Below are 19,363 nucleotides of genomic sequence, written 5' to 3'. Positions count from 1 at the left end.
ACATTTCACACATACTGGGTATAAAATTTTGTATTTCCTTTTGTCTTTGTACCTAGGAAAGTAGTGAACGCACTTTTACATGTTGGGGTCTCTTCAAACCATATTTTTGTGTACTTTATTATGTGGTATCAACTATTTTTTTTAAAATTACAGCTTAAATTTCTGAAAACTCAATGAAAACCCATAAAACTAAAAAAAAAAGTTGTGGTTTTGTAAATTGTGTATGAAGGCACATTTAATGTTTTTTAATTCTCCAAGATCTTTGCTTTCCAAATACATATGACAGTTTCAGGCACTGCTGAAAGGGATTGTTTTTATTGGTCAAACATGAAAAACAAATAACACATAGGGGCAGATTTACTAATCCACGAATTCGAATGCCGAATGGGAAAAATTCGGATTGGAAACGAAAATTTCTGAAGATTGCAAATATCCGAAAATCTTACGAAAAAATCATATTAGTCACGATAATATCGGATTGGCGATCCGAAATTCAAGGACATAGGTAGGGTGGATGACCCTCACAAGCTTACATCACACACATGTGCATAATGAGCGAATTTTGGCGCCCCAACTTGGTGCTAACCACACTATAAAGCCTAGCGCTAGCTATTTTTAAGAGGAAAAAAAAAAAAAACTACTGATTTCCCCAAGTAAAGTGTGGGATCTCTGAACCTTCACACCTGGTGTGTGAAACAATTTTACAGTGATACAAGCCCATTAATTCCCTATACAACCCTGGTAAGGCCTCAAATTGTGTATGTAGTGCAATTTTAAAGGCCACTAGTTCAGAAGGACATTAGCTGAAACAGGCTACACACGCAACAAAACTGGTAAGAGGAATGACACAATTGAACTATGAAGTAATACTGTCAAAGGCACTTACAATAGGACATAATAACTCTTTACAAATATGTGAAAGGACACTAATGACAGGTAGTGAGATTTTTTTTTCACACAGAAAATAAAGGACAAACGTGAATCCCTTTTAGACTTAAGGAACAGAACTTGAACTTAAGTTGAAGAGATGTAAATGGTTCACAGAGAGGCTCTAGAATGCCCTACCAGATGATGTATAATATCCAGGGTTACACAGCAATCTAGTTTATTTTGTGTATGCCTATGTATATATGTGTATCCTTGAAAAAGGATCTTTTTCAATAAATATAAATATATATAATAATAATATTATAAGTCCCTATGTGCGCGGCACTCTGTTCTTCTATTGCTAAATTTAGCCAGTAACTGGGGCAGTTGTTCTTTTCCCTAGTGTGTGTATGTGTAAATATATTCCTCTTCCTTATTTCTTCTGTCTTCAGAATCCCTGGGCCAGCGTATGCGTAGTAGAATGAAAAAGCACACTTTTTTTATTAAAGTTCACCCTTTCACTCTACTGCGCATAAGCGAAGACGGCAGATGGAAGAGGAGACGCTTGCTCGCAGGTACGTGTGTATTATATATATATATATATATATATATATATATATATATATATATATATATATATATATATATATATATATATATATATATATTATATATATATAAAATCATGCCCATTATAACATTACAATTATATATGGTAATATTTGCCCTTTGTTTGTATTTTACTGTATTAATCACATGGCACTGCATATACAGGTATGGGACCTGTTATCCAGAATGCTCTGGACCTGTGGTTTTCTGGATAAGGGATCTTTCTGTAATTTGGATCTCCATAACTTAAAGGGGACCTGTCACCCTAAGAAATAACTCCAAATTATTTTCTATATTGTTAGTTGAGCAAAATAAACTTACTCTATATAAATAATATAAATCTTGTTTCATTCTGTCATGGAATTACTCAATCAAAGCAAGCAGGCAGGCACCATTTTGTGGACACTGTTATAAAGGCAGGCTTTGTGTCATGTCAAAATCTTGTTTATGTGCCAAAATGGGGGACCAGATGCCCAGGCCCATGCACTGGCTACACAATTAAATGAGGAGGGAGGGGAAAAGTGAGATGTGCAGTGACATCTAGGTAGTGCTGAATGGAAAGCTAAAGTTATTGTCTGCCCCGCCTCTATGCCTAAGGCATAGAGGCAGCACAGGCAATATATGATTGACAGCTGGGATTTTTAAATGCATTTATAACGGGTTTGGATATGTTAATATAAAAATGAATTTGGGTTTCAGCTTTAATTTGAAAAGGACTTATACAGCTTTTCATGTCTGGGTGACAGGCCCACTTTAAGTCTGCTAAATATAATTTAAATATTTTATAAACCCAATAGTTTGGGCTCCAATAAGGATGAATTATATCTTAGTTGGGATCAAACACAAGGTACTGTTATTATTACAGGGAAAAAGGAAATCATTTTTAAAAATTAGATTTACTTATAATGGAGTCTATGGACGATGGCCTTTCCGTAATTTGGAACTTTTTGGTTCCGAGTTTCCGGATAAGGGATCCCATACCTGTACTAGTAGAGTTGTATAAAGATATACATAAATAATATGGCTGCCCCAATATAGCAAGACAATGAGCCGCACACGCAGGGACTTTGTTAGAAAACAAAACATTTTTTTAATGAAAACGATCCAACGTTTCGAGCACCAACTGTGCTCTTCCTCAAGGACAAACCAAAAGACAGTGCAAACCTCACCCCCCATAAATACTCCACCACAACAAAAAGGGCGCCAAAAAAGTATCAGTAACCATGGTAACCAATGTAAATAAACTGTGCCGGTACTTGTAGAAAGAACATAAATGGAAATTAACTGCAGTATGAGGGAGTACAGCCGAAGATAGCAATGCTGATAATACTTGCCAGGGAGAGAGAGCCTTTGTCAGATCAATCATCGTCCAGAGCAGAAGCGCTGGGGCTGATAGAAAGGCTCTCTCTCCCTGGCAAGTATTATCAGCATTGCTATCTTCAGCTGTACTCCCTCATACTGCAGTTTCCCGTTCTGCTTTGTTTTCTTGTATGTCTGCACTTTTGCTTTCTTGTTTCTCCCGGTCTCTTCTTTTATTTTTGGTTGACTTGCGATCTGCACTATATACATTTCCCTGATCACTGATATTGTTGTTATCCATATTGCTACATTGTACAAGCTGTGTTTATTTCTGTTCTATCACCTTTTACTATTTTGAATCTTTTTCCTTCATTTTCCATTTATGTTCTTTCTACAAGTACCGGCACAGTTTATTTACATTGGTTACCATGGTTACTGATACTTTTTTTTGGCGCCCTTTTTGTTGTGGTGGGGTATTTATGGGGGGTGATGATTGCACTGTCTTTTGGTTTGTCCCCGAGGAAGAGCACAGTTGGTGCTCGAAACGTTGGATCGTTTTCATTAAAAATTTTTTTTGTTTTTTAACAAAGTCCCTGCGTGTGCGGCTCATTGCCTTGCTATATACATGGTTTTTGCAAGCACCTGGGGCATTTTGTCATGGCCAAAAGTTTTGAGAATTACATAAATATTGGAAATTGGATTTATAATAGCAATTTGCATATACTCCAGAATGTTATGAAGAGTGATCAGATGAATTGCATAGTCCTTCTTTGCCATGAAAATTAACTTAATCCCAAAAAAACCTTTCCACTGCATTTCATTGCTGTCATTAAAGGACCTGCTGAGATCATTTCAGTAATCGTCTTGTTAACTCAGGTGAGAATGTTGACGAGCACAAGGCTGGAGATCATTAGGTCAGGCTGATTGGGTTAGAATGGCAGACTTGACATGTTAAAAGGAGGGTGATGCTTGAAATCATTGTTCTTCCATTGTTAACCATGGTGACCTGCAAAGAAACGCGTGCAGCCATCATTGCGTTGCATAAAAATGGCTTCACAGGCAAGGATATTGTGGCTACTAAGATTGCACCTAAATCAACAATTTATAGGATCATCAAGAACTTCAAGGAAAGAGGTTCAATTCTTGTTAAGAAGGCTTTAGGGCGTCCAAGAAAGTCCAGCAAGTGCCAGGATCGTCTCCTAAAGAGGATTCAGCTGCGGGATCGGAGTGCCACCAGTGCAGAGCTTGCTCAGGAATGGCAGCAGGCAGGTGTGAGTGCAGGTGCGAGCGCATCTGCACACACAGCAAGGCGAAGACTTTTGGAAGATGGCCTGGTGTCAAGAAGGGCAGCAAAGAAGCCACTTCTCTCCAAAAAAAACATCAGGGACAGATTGATCTTCTGCAGAAAGTATGGTGAATGGACTGCTGAGGACTGGGGCAAAGTCATATTCTCAGATGAAACCGCTTTCCGATTGTTTGGGGCATCTGGAAAAAGGCTTGTCCGGATAAGAAAAGGTGAGCGCTACCATCAGTCCTGTGTCATGCCAACAGTAAAGAATCCTGAGACCATTAATTTGTGGGGTTGCTTCTCATCCAAGGGAGTGGGCTCACTCACAATTTTGCCCAAAAACACAGCCATGAATAAAGAATGGTACCAAAACACCCTCCAACAGCAACTTCTTCCAACAATCCAACAACAGTTTGGTGAAGAACAATGCATTTTCCAGCATGATGGAGCACCGTGCCATAAGGCAAAAGTGATAACTAAGTGGCTCGGGGACCAAAACTTTGAAATTTTGGGTCCATGGCCTGGAAACCCCCCAGATCTTAATCCCATTGAGAACTTGTGGTCAATCCTCAAGAGGCAGGTGGACAAACAAAAACCCACTAATTCTGACAAACTCCAAGAAGTGATTATGAAAGAATGGGTTGCTATCAGTCAGGATTTGGCCCAGAAGTTGATTGAGAGCATGCCCAGTCGAATTGCAGAGGTCCTAAAAAAAAAGAAGGGCCAACACTGCAAATACCGACTCTTTGCATAAATGTCATGTAATTGTCAATAAAAGCCTTTGAAACGTATGAAGTGCTTGTAATTATATTTCAGTACATCACAGAAACAACTGATACAAAGATCTAAAAGCAGTTTAGCAGCAAACTTTGTGAAAGCTAATACTTGTGTCATTCTCAAAACTTTTGCCCACAACTGTATATGTATATAGGACATTTGTTAATGGTGTTAGATACATTTTCTTGCCCTACACGGAGAGACACAGGCATCATCTTTTTCCCACACCAGTCCCTTGCCTTCTCTTACTTTAGATGTAACTGGCTTTAGTAGGGCAGGGAGAGAACCTATGCCAGGCACTGGAAAGCATAGCAAAGAGTGGAGGAAAAAACCCTAAACAAACAGACCCACCCAACATCTGCTGAGAGCACTTGTACCAGGTTTATTACCCACAATGGAAATGGCAACCACATATGCAGATGAACATAGAAGGCACAAAAACAACTGCATAAAAAACGGTGTGTCAAGGAAGGAAAAAAAAAGGTGGAAAGGAGCTAATGAAATGGGGGAAAGGGGTAAAACATTTGCGCAAGGGAGTCAAGGACTTTAGATTGGTGTGAGGGACCAAAGGGACTTACCTTAGGCCCTTTGCCTGCTACATCCAAAGAGAGGTAAGAGGAAAAAAATCCATGGTGCCAGTGTATCACGATGCTAGGCAAGAGAAAATTATTCAACAGTAATGTTTGTGAGCATCTATAACCCTTTAATTCTGGTAGTGATGTTTCAAATGGATGAAGCCTGTGTGTTGACTATGATAAGCATGAGATGCAAGAAAGCATGTTCATAATGGATCTTTTGAGATGCTGAAACAGTAGTTATATTATATATTATTAATATCGCAAACAAAGAAAAATAATTCCAGTAATTTCTACTCTCCAGAAAGACATTTTAAACAGAAATATCAAAAGCAATATTTTTTTATTATTTCTTCGAAAAACACTTAAAAGGACATTTAAGGATGAGGAACAATGAATTCATGAGGGGCTTTGCCAATGTAAGCCAACCCCAGTGGATTCAGTTGCTAGATTTGTGAGCACTGGTCCAAGGAAGTTTCTATTGCAACACTACCATCTTACCTAGCTTTCTTAGTCATCCTTCTATCAGACCTGCGCCTGTACAGTAAGTAAAGGATTAGTCTAACAGAGATCCAACTGAGAAAGCAAAGTAAGACAGCAGAGATGGAAGCTTTCCTGAACAGTGTGTTTTTTCCCTAAAAAGAGCACCAGAATAGAGAACAAGCCAGACAACTGAACTCACTGGGTGCATGACTTGGGTGACGCCTGAACTCCCGTAGTGAACTCTGTTGTCCGTAACCTTTAAGGATAACCAAATCACCTGCTTTTTTGTCCGATAACATTAAAGGAGAAGGAACAGTAAAAACTCACTGGGAGGTGCCAAATGTTAGGCCCACCCAGTGATTGTAATTGCTTACCTTTTACCCCAAGCTGGTGCTCCTGTTAGCAGAAAACTGCACCAACCTGGGACACCTGCAGCAAGTGTTTCCTCTTCCTTCTGAATACTCCCCTGGGCTGGTGCTGTTTTCTCCTAACAGGGGCACCAGCTGGGGAAAAAGGTAAGCGATTATAGTCACTGGGGGGTACCTACATTTTGGCCTTTCCTTCTCCTTTAAGGTATACTTTTTGTAAACTGGATCAGTCAAAAAGGACTATTGTAAGCTTTCCTACAATATATTCCAAAGTTGCATATTACATAGTTACATAGGGTTGAAAAAAGACCAGTGTCCATCAAGTTCAACCCATCCAAGTAAACCCAGCACACCTAACCCACACCTACCAATCTATACACTCACATACATAAACTATAAATACAACCACTAGTACTAACTGTAGATATTAGTATCACAATAGCCTTTGATATTCTGATTGATCAAGAACTCATCCAGGCCCCTCTTAAAGGCATTAACAGAATCTGCCATTACCACATCACTAGGAAGGGCATTCCACAACCTCACTGCCCTCACCGTGAAAAACCACCTACGCTGCTTCAAATGGAAGCTCCTTTCCTCTAATCTAAAGGGGTGACCTCTGGTGCGTTGATTGTTTTTATGGGAAAAAAGAACATCCCCCAACTGCCTATAATCCCCTCTAATGTACTTGTACAGAGTAATCATGTCCCCTCTCAAGCGCCTCTTTTCCAGAGAAAACAACCCCAACCTCGACAGTCTCACCTCATAGTTTAAATCTTCCATCCCCTTTACCAGTTTAGTTGCACGTCTCTGCACTTTCTCCAGCTCATTAATATCCTTCTTAAGGACTGGAGCCCAAAACTGCACTGCATACTCAAGGTGAGGCCTTACCAGGGACCTATAAAGGGGCAAAATTATGTTCTCATCCCTTGACTCAATGCCCTTTTTTATACAAGACAGCACTTTATTTGCTTTAGTAGCCACAGAATGACACTGCCTGGAATTAGACAACTTGTGATCTACAAAAACCCCCAGATCCTTCTCCATTAAGGAAACCCCCAACACACTACCATTCAGTAGATAGTTTGCGTTTATACTCTTTCTACCAAAGTGCATAACTTTGCACTTATCAACATTGAACCTCATTTTCCAGTTTGCTGCCCAGTTATCTAATTTTGTCAAATCGCTCTGCAAAGCGGCAGCATCCTGCATGGAACTTATAGTTTTGCACAATTTAGTGTCATCAGCAAAAATAGACACAGTACTGTCTATGCCCACCTCCAGGTCATTAATAAACAAGTTAAACAGCAAAGGCCCAAGGACTGACCCCTGCGGTACTCCACTAACCACACTGGTCCAATTAGAAAATGTTCCATTTACAACCACTCTTTGTACTCTATCCTTCAGCCAGTTCTCTATCCAATTACAAATATTATGTTCTAGGCCAATATTCCTTCATTTGATCATTAACCTTCTGTGAGGTACTGTATCAAACGCTTTAGCAAAGTCCAAGTAGATGACATCAACTGCCATTCCAGCATCAAGGTTCCTGCTCACCTCCTCATAAAAGGCGACTAAATTAGTCTGGCAAGATCTGTTACGCATAAAACCATGCTGGCACAAACTAATAGTATTGTGAACTGCAATGTGTGATTACTAATCAAATCAAAACATGTTAAAAAGCAAATTGTTTTTTAGGTAGGGTTGCCATCTGTCCAGTTTTGACCCAGACAGCCTGGATTTCAGGTGGTCTATTCAGGTCAAAACTGTCTGGCCCAGTTTTTTAAATTAGCAAAATTGGGCAGGACTCTGCTAGATTGATGTGGCAATTGGCCAATCGTGATTGCCACATCATAGCCATGCCCCATGACATCACCATTCCCCTTAGTAAAGCCACTGCCCAACCAATGATGTCATGGCTGCCCCCCTGCCTGACTTTCGTAAAGAGCAAAGGTGGCAACCCTAGTTTTAGGCAGTAGCACACTGCAGGTCTACAAATGAATGAAGAGCCATAAAGCATGTGGATTTGTTTTTGAGACCAGGTCACAAGTTATTCTATAACAGAGACAAATGTACAATTATGACTAAATGGAAAACAACTAAAAGCCACTTCCTCCAACTATCTTTTTGACACTTAAGCAACAAATGAGACCAATGAGTCTTAAAGGGGATGTAAAATCTTTCCCTAAAGTGTAGGGGTTATAATACTTAAAAAAGCCACTTTGCTATACAGATTTTTATTATGGTTTATATGATATATGCACTAGTTCCCTCAGCTGCATTTGGCAAATGAAGTTTTGATTTTCTTTAATCAGCATGGTTTGTAGCTGTCCTCTCTAATGATCACAGTGGAGCCAACTGCAAAGGAAAGCAAACCTAAAAACATCACTAACTGTACCATGCATACTTATTTTCAGTTGGCTTTTGCTGTGGTCAGTAGAAATAATCAATGCAGCAAAGTGTGTTCTTTAAACGTGTAAGAATTAGTAGAAAATAGGGATGCACTGAATCCATAATTTGGTTCAGGATTCACCCTTTTTCAGCAAGATTAAGATCTGGGAGAATCTGAATCCTTAAAATCACTTTACATTATGTCACACCTAAATTTTTCTCTTCCGTGGCCTAATTTGCATTTGCAAATTATGATGATTCATTTTGGTATTCGGCTGAACCTATCACAAAGGATTCAGGGTTTGACCGGATCCCATAATAGTGGATTTGGTACATCCCTACTAAAAAACAATTTGCATTACATTATTTCCCTCAGAACAGCTCCTCCGAAGCAGCCCCAGCATTATTTGCAAGATGATCGAGACAGAAGGCAGCAGTCTCTTTCTTCCTTTGGTAACAATGGTCTGTGGGAGGAGGGCAATCCTTTCAAAGTCTGGGATACAAATGCAGGCAGTACTGCTGGTCTACTGGAGCACACCAAATCCAGGCCAATGCCTTGCCCCGCTAGATTTGTTGGAAATGCAGCTGGCAGTGTGACACTAATAGGCTGGGGGTGGTTTGGGGGGGCACTTCTTAAAAGAAAAATATTGCACCCATTCTTTTTTGGCACGTTTTTATGGCTTTTCATAGAATTATCTAGTATAAATAAATTTAAAGCAACTGGACTTGTTAAGTAATCATTGAAGACGTTTCACTACTCATCCGAGCAGCTTCTTCAGTTCAACTGACTGGTATGGGAAGTCCTCAGCATATATACTCTTCCACTAATCCAATCACAATGGCACTTAGTAACTCTTCAGAAAGGTGACATCTGAAACTCACAGAGGTGTGAATGCTGTGGAGTTACTTTGAAAGGATTACCAAAGTATCATGCAACTCTTCAAAGCAGGTGTTACTTGTTAGAGTTACATGAATGGATGTGTGAAGAGTTCTGAAACTGCCGGGGTACAGATGTTTCCACCACAGGGCGGAATGTGTGACAACTGATACAGAGTCCAAGGATAAGGAATGTAAACATCTCAGAGGAGCACTGAAAGCTTGTGGCTACCCAGACTGGGCCTTTGTGAAAACAAGAGCAACTAAGCCCAACAGGAACACCAAAAGGAATAACCGTCCTGAGGCAGAGAGAAGGCGCAATATAGTCATCCCATATGTATCAGGAGTGTCGGAGAAACTCAGGAGAATTTTCAACAAACACCACATCCCTGTGTTTTTCAAACCTAGCAACACACAGACAAAAACTTGTACACCCAAAGGATCCAACACCAAATGAAAAACAAAGCAATATTGTATACGCAGTCCAGTGTAGCGAGGAGTGCACAGACCTTTACATTGGTGAGACAAAGCAACTGCTCTCCAAGCGAATGGCTCAGCATAGGAGGGCGAACACTACAGGCCAGGACTCTGCTGAATTTCTACACCTAAAAGACAAGGGACACTCCTTTGAAAATAGCAACGTCCAAATTTTGGACAAAGAAGACCGCTGGTTTGAAAGAGGTGTATAAAAGAGGCCATTCATGTCAAAGTGGAGAAACCATCCCTAAACAGAGGCGGGGGACTTCAACACCATCTGTCTGCTACATACAATGCTGTTCTAACATCTGTACCCCGGCAGTTTCAGAACTCTTCACACATCCATGTTAGAACAGCATTGTATGTAGCAGACAGATGGTGTTGAAGTCCCCCGCCTCTGTTTAGGGATGGTTTCTCCACTTTGACATGAATGGCCTCTTTTACACCAGCGGTCTTCTTTGTCCAAAATTTGGACGTTGCTATTTTCAAAGGATGTCCCTTGTCTTTTAGGTGTAGAAATTCAGCAGAGTCCTGGCCTGTAGTGTTCGCCCTCCTATGCTGAGCCATTCGCTTGGAGAGCAGTTGCTTTGTCTCACCAATGTAAAGGTCTGTGCACTCCTCGCTACACTGGACTGCGTATACAACATTGCTTTGTTTTTCATTTGGTGTTGGATCCTTTGGGTGTACAAGTTTTTGTCTCAGTGTGTTGCTAGGTTTGAAAAACACAGGGATGTGGTGTTTGTTGAAAATTCTCCTGAGTTTCTCCGACACTCCTGCTACATATGGGATGACTATATTGCGCCTTCTCTCTGCCTCAGGACGGTTATTCCTTTTGGTGTTCCTGTTGGGCTTAGGTGCTCTTGTTTTGACAAAGGCCCAGTCTGGGTAGCCACAAGCTTTCAGTGCTCCTCTGAGATGTTTACATTCTTGTCCTTGGACTCTGTATCAGTTGTCACACATTCCGCCCTGTGGTGGAAATGCTGTTCTAACATCTGTACCCCGGCAGTTTCAGAACTCTTCACACATCCATTCATGTAACTCTAACAAGTAACACCTGCTTTGAAGAGATGCATGATACTTTGGTAATCCTTTCAAAGTAACTCCACAGCATTCACACCTCTGTGAGTTTCAGATGTCACCTTTCTGAAGAGTTACTAAGTGCCATTGTGATTGGATTAGTGGAAGAGTATATATGCTGAGGACTTCCCATACCAGTCAGTTGAACTGAAGAAGCTGCTCGGATGAGTAGTGAAACGTCTTCAATGATTACTTAACAAGTCCAGTTGCTTTAAAATTTATTTATACTAGATATACCATGACCTGGATGAATGAAAATCTTCATAGACATATTTTCATAGAATTGTTTTAGTATAGGTTTAAAGGAGAATGCAAGTCAAAATTTAAAAAGCATACTGCCCAATAGTCCTCCTATGGTTTAGTAAAAACCCCACACTTTTGGCTCACCTAATCAAATATTTACTCAGTCACACTCACTTCACATTTTCTAGAACAGGCAGCCATCTCTAAAAAGGTATTCTCCCTTCCTTTCCCTCCTTGCTTCATACTGCACATGCGTTTCATTTCCTCCCCCGCTTCCCTCTGCCAGATCCCCTTCTGATTGGCTGGTGGGCATGTGTAGCTCAGAACAGGAGACAGGATCAAGTTACACACATGCTCAGAGAATAGGAATGCTGCCGCTGGCAGCCTACAGGAAGCACAGAGAGATTTCAGTGATGTCACTGTAGTCTTCACACTGCTGTAGGCTGCCAGCACCATATCTCAGAGAAGCAAGCAGGGATCTGGGAATTTAGATATGCAGTAATACTTTAGACGTATTTTTAATTTAAATTAACCTTTCATTGTCCTTTAAGGGACTCAATTACCATCGCTAAACTTTGCATCCCATTAAATGAAGTCAGCTTATATCTTAGACACTTTTGTACTGATGTCACACTTTTATAAAAACTTGTTAAACATAATAGGGTTAAAAAATACACAATATTATAATTTATTTAAAACAGTAGATTTAACACCTTCAATGTTCAAGCCCCACCCTGAGGTCCAGCATGTGGGCAGACCCACAGAGTTTAAAGAAAAAGAAAGAAAGGTAAAAACTAAGTAAGCTTTATCAGAAAGGTCTATGTAAATACAGCCATAAGCACTCACAGAAACGCTGCACTGTCCTTTATCAAAAGAAACAGGATTTCTTGTCTCTGTAATTCCAGTGCCAGAGTCTGCACAGCTCTCTCCTCTCTACTGCTCCCTCCTTCCTCAAGAATGCTAAGTACTCCCTCCCCCCTTAGGAATGTGTGATCTGAGCCAATCAGCAGGAAACTTCCTCATAGTCTTACAAACTGGGCATGTACAGGGGTCTTGGTGCAGCAGCTGGCATTATGGGAATTTTCTTTACAGAGCTCAGCCTTTTGATCATCTGACCAGGAGAAATATGGGGAGACATATGCGCACTACTGAAGGTATGCCTGTATCTTGAGATTAACTCTTTATAAGCCTTTCTTTCTCCTTTAAGGAGACAGTGAGTAGCTGTAGGTTACATGGCTAGTTGTACAGAGTACAAATGACTGCATCTTAATACTACCAACAAAAGACAAAAATAAAAACGTGTAGTACATGTATGGGACCTGTTATCCAGAATGCTAGCGACCTGGAGTTTCCTGGATAAGGGATCTTTCCGTAATTAGGATCTCCATACCTTAAGACTGCTGAAAATCATTTAAATATTGAATAAACCTAACAGGATTGTTTTGCCTCAAATAAAGATTAATTATATCTTAGTTATGATCAAGGTACTGTTTTATAATTACAAAGAAAAAGGAAATAACTGGGGGAGTCGCAAGCCAGACTTTGATTTCTTTCTATTGAGTGCTATTCTGATATCTAATGGGAGCTGCTATCTTGCTCCCTTCCCATTGTTCTGCTGATTGGTTGGGCTGTGGAAGCAGAAAACAGAACTCTGTCCATTCATTGGCTGATAACCTAGCATGTATGTGTGCCTTGGCTTGTTTGTGTGCACTGTGAATCCTATGATACCAGGAGGTGGCCTTTAAAGGAGAAGGAAATGCTAATAAAGAGTTAATCTCAAGCTGCAGGCATACCTTCAGTTGTCTCAATAGTGCCCTTAAGCCTCCCCATATTTCAACCGGTTAGATGATCAGAAGCCAAACAGGAAGAAAAAACGCTGAGCTGGGTAGAGAAGATTCCCATAATGCATCGCTCCTGCACCGAGACTAAGACCAGCTCTTTAGTAAGCATTTAGATCTTCTGTGAGCAAGCACAAGCAGGATCGCTTCCCTTCCCACGGACCCTCTGTCACTCCCACTACGAGCATGAACCAATAGCAAGCGTCCGGTTGCTATGGTGACGCGCTATATAAAAAGTGGATGCAGGGGCGAGCCGGGGCCATAACAAGAGAATGCAGCCACACACAGAAGGACACAGCAGGGGGGTGCTGGGGGAGCCACAGAGAGGATGCAGGAGGATGTTGGGGATGCATGCGCAGTAGAGACGGTGAGGGAAAGGAAGTGGGCATCCCTTATTAAAGATGGCGGCGCCATTCACTGAAACGAGTACGAGTACGCAGCAGTGGGGTTCTGGGGGAGCCGCAGAGGGGATGCAGGAGGATGTTGGGGATGCATGCGCAGTAGAGACGGTGAGGGAAAGGAAGTGGGAATCCCTTATTAAAGATGGCGGCGCCATTCACTGAAACGAGTATGTAGTAGGTGTATCTCTGTAAATCTTTCATTAGGCAAGCCAGAAATATAGCATTTTTACAAAGCAATAGTAGTACTATTGAATAGTGTGCTTAATAGATTTTGACTTTCCTTGTCCTTTAATTCTTAAAATGGCAATTTTCTATTTAGGATTACCCAACAGCACATACAACTAAAAAGTATATTTTTATAAAAATGTAGATGAAACAGGGTTTTACATATGAGTAGTACTATTGAATAGTGTGCTTAATAGATTTTGACTTTCCTTGTCCTTTAATTCTTAAAATGGCAATTTTCTATTTAGGATTACCCAACAGCACATACTACTAAAAAGTATATTTTTATAAAAATGTAGATGAAACAGGGTTTTACATATGAGTTTGTTTATGCAATATTTTCTGTAAAAATATTTTTACATAGACCTACATTGTTTGGGGGGGTATAGTTTTCCTTTAAGTGGTTTAACCAACAGCCTTTTAACCAAAGGCTGTTTTTGGCTGCTGACATTAGCACAAAAAAAAAAAAAAGCTCAAGGACCACAGCATAGGGAAAACCAGCCTAAAGTTCCATATAGTTTTTATATCTCTGCCCAAGTTGGCTACCCACATACTGGGTGAAATCAGGCTGAATTGAATTGTGAGCCATGGGGCCCACAAGGATAATACCTGTAAGATATCTACCCCACTTAGTTTAGAGGCTGAGTTGGCATCCTTTATAAGCCTGTGTAGGGCCACCTTTATAGTCACCATCTTACCTTACTATAATATACTATGTTCAGCAACCAAAATCCTTTCAAAAAAGCTTTTCTTCCCAGTTCTACAGTCTGCATGGTTAAGATGCAAAACAGTGGTTTGATACTTAGGGGGAGATTTATTAAGACACGAAAGCTCGGAGCGTTCATTCGAACGCTCTGATCGTATTTTTGCCGTTTTTTTCGCGCTTGGGCAACTTTTCTGTACACCCGCGCTAAAAATTCAGAAAGGTTATACTGCTGTTTACAATCGTTCGGTACGAAAATTTAATGACTTTCGGATCGCCAATACGATATTATCGTGACTATTACGATTTTGTTCGTAAGCATTTTCTTGATATTTGCGATCTTCAGAAATTATCGTATCCAATCCGAATTTTTCCCATTCGGGATTCGAACTTGTGTTTTAATGAATCGGCCCCTTAGTATTCCACTACATTTTACATGCAGCTGCTGTTCTGCGGGGTGCCACTATATGCAGTGCTTTAGCAGTTGCTCTTACTTGGACCACATATGAGCAATGTAGCAATTATTAAGTATATAATAAAAACAGTTACTTACCCCTCACCTTGAGAACTGCAGGCCAATCCTTCCAGTTTTGTTATTTAAAGGCAATAGTTCCCAGATATGTTTCTTATTCCTTGGCTAGAGGGGGTATAAAGGGCCCCTCCAAAAGGCTGGTAGGGTTAATACCCTATTACTACATGCCAGCTTCTATTTTCAAACTTTTTATTTTTTTAAGTGCTCATCCTTTCAGATTGTTTCAGCAACACAGGGGGAAAAAATAAGTGTGAAACAGACTGTTCACATGGGATAAAATAAGGAGTCAATGCAAGAGCAGAAAAAAATCCTAAGTATGATGTTCAACTCATTAAAGAGTCTTCTGTTTCAATTAATGTGGAATGGTTGTGGGTCATACCAGTTTGCCCATTTAGTTTTTCTTAGTTATATATATAACCAGGGCCTTCAAACAACAGTCCACTAGAAGCCCAGGCTTGTCTTGCCAAACCTACAATGCTGCCATTTGGTGCCTTCATTAATCAGGCAAAAGACTACAAAGAGATGACAAAAAAGAGCAAAGAGAATCTAAAATCTTGACTACACCTATTTTGTATACTAGGCAGCTAACAATATTTTGCTGCGGTCACTATAAACACTTTTTGAAGCAAAAAACAGCAGGACTTAAAAAAATCTTCTTGTCTTAAATTCAACATCAGTAATGTAGTGCGAAGTCCAAAATACTGAGTGTAAATCACAGAGGAGGACAGATGATAAATACACTTCCAGAATATGAATTCCTGCAGTGCTGGGGAAGAAAACGTCAGCAGCCCTCTTTCAACATGGCACCTCAGTTGGGAAGCAGTAACTGCAAAGAAAAAAAAAACAAAAAACTCAACTTTATTTACAATTCTTTTTATTCTTCGGGGGTTTACTTACAAAATGTAAATGCTATAGTGCAATAGTCCTGCCATGCATAGCAACCAAATAAACTGGTTTTCTACAAATTAAAAGAAAAAAAATATGAATGGTTGCTATGAGCAAATATACTTAGCACTAATGAAAGAAAAGCAGTCCTTCTGAGTTATTGACCTATGGCTGTAGAAAATACAGTTTTTATAAATAAACATGCAGTTTAATAAACAAACAAGCATATTCAAATATTATCATAAATACATGTGCTTGGTTTGTAACATCCACAATTTCAACAAATAAGCACACACACAAAGAAGTCACAGTAATTGAAGTTATGAGCATTAGGAAAAATGTATATAAAAATGTTTTACATGAAAATAGCACATAACAATGGTGAGCAAAGTGGTGTATGATTTGAGGGCGTCTACTGTTTATGTCTTTCATGTGCTGGTACATTTTCCTTTATGCACTACTGCATTTTTGTAACCTTACTATACAGATGTTGCAGATTTTACAATTTATCAAAGATAAGGAATTAAAAATACTGCAGTTTTAAGGCAAAAATGACCTTAAAAATTGTCCTTATGGCAATGGGGTAGTAGTTATTAAGCTTTAAACTTTTAGTGTGTTACAGAATACCCTATACATAGCAACTTCTCAATTGTTTTTCATTTTTTATAGTTTGTATATTGCTTTTTTTTTTTTTTTTTTTAAACTTTCCAGCTTTCAAGAGGGCTGCTGCCAACAAAGCCAAAATCTATTGCTGTGTAAGTTTATTTCATTTTTAATTATTATTTTTTTATTTAGACCCTCTATCATTCAAATCTCTGCCTGGTTGCTAGGGTTAATTAAACTCTAGCAACCAGATTGCTGCTAGAATTCCAATCTGAACAGCTGCAGAAGGGAAAGCTATATACAAAAAAATAAAGACCAGTACAAGTATGGGATCCCTTATCCGGAAACCAGTTATCCAGAAAATTCCAAATTACGGAAAGGTTATCTCCCATAGACTCCATTATAAGTATCTAATTTTAAAAAATGATTTCCTTTTTCTCTGTAATTATAAAACAGTATATTGTACTTGATGCCAATTAAGTTATAATTAATCCTTATTGGAGGCAAAACAATGCTATTAGATTTATTCAATATTTAAAAGACTTTTAGCAGACACGTTATGGAGATCAAAATTACGGAAAGATTCCTTATCTGGAAAACCCCAGGTCCCAAGCATTCTGGAAAACAGGTCCCATACCTGTATAGTAAACTGTTTTAGAATACCATTGTCTACTTGATGCTAAACTAAATCTATAGGGGAACTACCCATTTTATTGCTGAATACCTGATCCAGTGGACACCATCACAAAACACCATAAATGAACTTATAATAAGACAAATGGGTTCGTCTACCTATTGCAACGTCTTACCGAATTGTTCACTTTTAAATTAGCATTTACCATGATGTGGACAGTGATAGTGAGAAAATGTGCAACTGATCATGATTTTTTATGTTGTTGAATTATTTAGCATTTTGTTTAGCATTTTAGTTTCAGCAGCTTGCTATCGTCCAAGAGAGCAATATGGTCTTTGGGCTGCTGGGATCAGTGAAAGTAAATAAAGCAAATAATTAAAAAAAACATGAAGACCATTTAAAAAAGTTGCTAAATATAGGACATTCTATAATGTATTAAAAATTGACTTAAATGTCAACTACTCCTTTAAAACTTTATAGGCGATTTTAAATTGTAAAAAATGACTAAAAGCTGCCTGCACATTACATATGTGCACATAGTAGTGCTATTAGTAGTGCCACATGGGTCTGATCTTCGGCCTGTGATAAAATACCACAAAAACCACTACAGCCACTACAAATAAGCAGAGGCCTGTATTGGCTGATTCAGTGCCTGCGTTCAAGGTGGCCATACATGGGCGGATTTCAGCTGCTATCGGTCCTTTAGACAGTCTATGCCCATAGTTTTAATTCAATCGAATTAGCCCAATATTGCACACCAGTGGGGGGGGGGGGGGCATATCAGGAGAGGATTCACTCACTTGGCGACCTTGCCAAACGAACAGATCTTACAGTGTATGGCCACCATTGCACACAATCCGAGATTCAGCCAAGTGACAGGACTTTCTTAATTTCTTTAAGTTTTTGGAGCCTTAATAGGTAGTCTTTTTTTTTTTTTTTTTTAAATACAAAATACAGACAGCAGTTTTTTGGCAAAAAAAAAAAAAATTAAATAAAGGCACTTGATGTAACTCCATTGCTTTCTATTGCAGATAAAAAAGGGACTGTGAAAAAGACCAGAAACACTTTTACCTGAAATACAATCACAGATTAAAGGGAAACTGTATGATAAAAGTCCTTGGCAAACTTTTTTTTTTTAATAAAAACATTCATACTGGTTATAGCTGTATTTAAAATCTGAGCTGTCAATCATTAGTGATGTCAGTTTACCATATCCCACCCCTCCCAACCTGCACTAGACCCGCAGCACCACATCTATTTCTGACATCATGAAGGAGGCAGGGCAGGCTCACCTATAAATAGATGGTTCCAAAGCCAGAGCTCAGTTAGGTCATGGGCGGGAGGCAGAAAAGCTCAGCCCAAACCCAGCCATGCCCCGCTTTTGATGTGCAGATGTCAGCCACCCATCCCGCAGGTTTCAGGCCGGACCCCACATCAATAAATCATAAATTGCATACCCCACTTGTATGAGGAATAGAGGTGGAGTAGTCAGTTTCTATTCAGCACTTCTTAGATGTGACTGCACTCCTTATTATCCCTTCCTCCTCATGCTCTACAATTGTGTAGCCTGAGCATTAAAGTTACACAATGGAGCGGAGAGGTCACCAAGCAAGCGGCTCTTCTCCCAATATCCCCACCTACAGGTGGGTGATATCGGGTTAATTCAGGCTAATTCGATCAATAAGCCCTGGGGTGTACTTTGGGTATAGGCGTAGTCGGTTCGGGGCCACATCAATGAGCCAATGCAGTCCCGTTCTGACTAAATTTTTAAACCTACCCGTCGTTAGTGCCCATACATGGGCCGATAAGCTGCTGAGTCGGTCTAATGGAATGATACTGGCAGCTAGAATCGGCCCATGTATGGCCACCTTTAGGTCTCCCATTCTGGTGCATACAAAAGATGATCTGGGTGTGATACAAAACTTGCCTTAACAGTGTTCACAAAATGATGTGTTCCTGCAATCGTGTATCCTAAGGAAAGCATCTAAATAATTTATATAATGTTAGTAAAATATATTTCTCTCAACTAGCATGATAGAATCGTTTCTTTTAATTATTTCTCAAGGTGACAGGTCCCCTTTAATTGAAAGCTTTTGTTATGCACCAAAAGATTAATGAAATGGAAATATTTTCATACATGTATTGGTACTTGTTGATTTAGAGCAAGCTTAAATGTTAACATTCTTTATGTCCACTATTTATAAACTAATGA

General features: G+C 39.6%; 1 protein-coding gene across 8 annotated transcripts in view; it reads right to left on the bottom strand.

Moving 5' to 3' along the window:
- Positions 1-19,363, bottom strand: part of gpbp1l1 (GC-rich promoter binding protein 1-like 1) — a 41,162-nt gene that overhangs the window by 11,864 nt on the left and 9,935 nt on the right. For 3 of the 8 annotated variants that reach the window (XM_012961097.3, XM_012961103.3, XM_012961098.3), the window contains exon 2: positions 15,051-15,855. The gene's annotated coding sequence lies outside the window, so the exon portion shown is untranslated. Of the gene's footprint in view, positions 1-5,418; positions 5,492-15,050; positions 15,856-19,363 lie in introns of those variants that run through there. The other 5 variants (XM_012961100.3, XM_012961102.3, XM_012961104.3 and 2 more) reach the window with 3 other exon arrangements.

This window comes from Xenopus tropicalis, chromosome 4 (genome assembly GCF_000004195.4).
Source record: "Xenopus tropicalis strain Nigerian chromosome 4, UCB_Xtro_10.0, whole genome shotgun sequence".
NCBI classification, from domain to species: domain Eukaryota; kingdom Metazoa; phylum Chordata; class Amphibia; order Anura; family Pipidae; genus Xenopus; species Xenopus tropicalis.
The sequence above is the reverse complement of the archived record's forward strand: the minus strand, read 5'-3'. Positions and strand labels throughout refer to the sequence as shown.